The sequence below is a fragment of the Pongo abelii genome, chromosome 14 (genome assembly GCF_028885655.2).
Source record: "Pongo abelii isolate AG06213 chromosome 14, NHGRI_mPonAbe1-v2.0_pri, whole genome shotgun sequence".
NCBI lineage: Eukaryota > Metazoa > Chordata > Mammalia > Primates > Hominidae > Pongo > Pongo abelii.
This window is the reverse complement of record NC_071999.2, coordinates 84,579,734-84,582,683: the sequence shown is the minus strand read 5'-3', so window position 1 is coordinate 84,582,683 and position 2,950 is coordinate 84,579,734. Positions and strand designations below refer to the sequence as shown.

The 2,950-nt window shown below is 38.5% G+C and overlaps 1 pseudogene; it reads right to left on the bottom strand.

Annotated features, from left to right (window-relative positions):
- Nucleotides 1-231: 231 nt before the first annotated feature.
- On the bottom strand, nt 232-2,113 carry LOC100457508 (60 kDa heat shock protein, mitochondrial-like; annotated as a pseudogene).
- Nucleotides 2,114-2,950: the final 837 nt, after the last annotated feature.

Below are 2,950 nucleotides of genomic sequence, written 5' to 3'. Positions count from 1 at the left end.
CTACTTTGTACACTATTATTCTTACTCTCCACAGAAAGGCTGCTTCTTAACTTCTCATCTGGTGATGGCAAGCACTAAAATCCTGATTTTAATAGAATGGCAGTAAACACATCTCAGTGATTTAGGTTGAAAACACTATATTGGTTCATGGCTCTCGCACCCAATAGCAAGAATGTACAAATGTTTTTTCATTCAAAAATACAAAATAAATTATCTGTAGGCATAGGCAATGACAGCAGTAAATTATTATATATTGTCAACTGAAACCAGTAACTGATGGTTATGGTGATTTTCTTAAATTTCAGCCAGCCTTCTCTTCAGTCATTTTCTTCACCTGACTTCTAAAGTTATTGTTGAGGAACACTGTTTTGAGCTTCCTGTCACAGTTCAGTAACAAAGGTAAAGCACTAATCTAGGAATTGGAACAAACCATCTCCCATTCCACCTATTGCACTCATTCCAGGGTTCTCTTTTTTAGGAATTTCTATGACTACAACTTCTGCGGTAGGTAACAGAGAGACCACCCCAGTAGCATGCAGTAAAGCAGTTCTCACAATGTTTGTTGGGTCAATGATTTCTTTTTCTACCATATTCACAGAATCTCCAATCATAGCATCATAACCAACTTCAGAGGAATCTTGCATAATTTTTTCAACTATCAAAGATCCTTCAACACTTGCGTTCTTAGCATTGGTCATTGAAGGAATTTTGAGTGTTCTTTTAATAATTTCTATACCACTTAAAAAAATCTTCATTAGCTGGAGTTAATAAGTCCAAGGCTGGAATGCACTGAAGCAGAACAATGCCATCTTCAATAGCAGCTCTTGTAGCATTAAGGACATCGGTAAATCTGTCTTTCTTGTCTTTCACCTGAACATCACTTGTCTCACCAACTGTCAACACAGCTACTCCATCTGAAAGTTTTGCCAGACATTCATTCAGTTTTTTCTTTTCATATCCACTAGTTGTGATATCTAACTACTCAATGATTTCTTGAATACATTTTTCAATTTAAGCCTTGTCATCTTTTCCTTTTAGTAGCATAGCATCATCTTTGGCCACAATGACCTCTCCAAATTTTCCTGAGTCATGAGGCTGAGCATCTTCAACATTTAGGGTTAACCCCTCTTCTCCAAACACTGCACTACCAGCAGCAATAGCCATATCTTTAAGCTGGTTCTGTTGTCACCAAAACCTGAAATTTTGGCTGCTACAACCTGAAGACCAACTTTTAGCCTATTCAAGACGAGCGTACTTAAAGTTTCTTCATCAACATCTTCAGCAATTGTGACCAAACGCTTAAGGTAAGCACTGGCAATTTCAAGAGCAGGTACAATGGACTGGACACCAGAAATGTTCTTTTCACTCAGTAGAACATAGGCATCCTGGAATTCACATTTCTGACCTTTTGATGTATTAATAAGTATGGAAAAATGTAGCCTCAATCAAACTTCATGGCTTCAGTAATTTCTAATTCATCATTCAATGTTTTTCCATCTTTCACTGTGAGCAGAACCTTTCTCCCAACCTTTTTCATTGCAGCAGAAATGATGCTACCAATTTTTTTTTTCTCTCCCTTTGCAGAAACTGTAGCAACCTGAGCAATTTCTTCAGGGGTTGTCACAGGTTTAGACTGCTTCCTAAGTTCAGCAATTACAGTATCAACATCTAACCTCACACACTTCCGATTTCCACTGGATTAGCACCTCTGCTAACCTTCTCAAGGCCTTCTTTTCAGTAGAGTATGCCAGTATGGTAGCAGTGGTGATACCATTCCCAGCTTCTTTATTTGTTATTAGCAATATTTGAACAAGTTTAGCTCCAATATTTTTATATTTATCCTTTAAGTCAATTGGCTTTGCAATAGTCACACCATCTTTTTTTACTTTGGAACTTCCTCAAATCTCTTCAATAATAACTATTCTTCCCTTTGGCCCTATTGTAATGGCTAGAGAATTGGCTAAAAGGCCTACACCTTGAAGCATTAAGGTTTGGGCATCTGCATCAAATTTTACATCTTTGGCATCAGCCTGGGGAAGACGAGGCTTCAGTACCCTGGACACCAGTCTTATTTGGCAAAAAAAAAAAAAAAAATTGTGGGTAATTGAAGCATTTCTGTAGGGCTGCAGCAGGACGTGTGCACAGTGAGACGGGTCATTGGCGGCGAGTGAGGGACAGAGTGTAGGGCCCATTTTTTTTTAAATTCAAAGCGAAAATAGCTTCATCACATCCCATAGAATTATTTCTAAATTTTGCCGTAATTAAGAGTACTGCTTTATTAAGCAAAATAATGTTAATAAACAAAGGGGCTGCTTTTGAAGCCACAAAAATGTTGCTATCTGATCCTATTTGAGATGTAGTAACTCATACCACACCTCTACTCATTCATATCTTACATTTTTAAAGTTCTTTACAACTCAGAAGTGAGTTCACAAACATTTTCTAACTTCAATCTCGAAGCTGTTCTTCAAATACATATCAATATACCCACTTTGCAGTTAGGGAAAGTCACAGCTCAAAGAAGTGCAAAAAAAAATTGCCCAAAGTGACTCTGTTATACTTGAACTTGAATGAGCTCAATGCCTTTACTGTTATGTGAGAACTCCAGAACAATGTGAGTTATTGTTTAGTGAGAACTTCAAGTGAAGCAAGTCTGTTTCTAGGCCTCAGATGGGAAACATTAAATCCCAAACAGCTTCCAACCCAAACCAGATTCTGATTAGAGCAACGCCTCCACATTCAAATTGCGAAGGCTAATTGTACAAGCTGAAGAGCTCCAATGTCCCGAAATTTCTCAGAAAAGCTGGGTGCTCTGTGCTGGTCCTAGAGTCTCCAGGTGCTACTGGTTCTTAAAGGCCCCATCCTGCTTTTGACCTGATCTGGGCCTGGAAGTGGTACTTTCTCCCATAGTTGACCTCTACATTGGTCATCACAGGGCTGGAAATAAGGA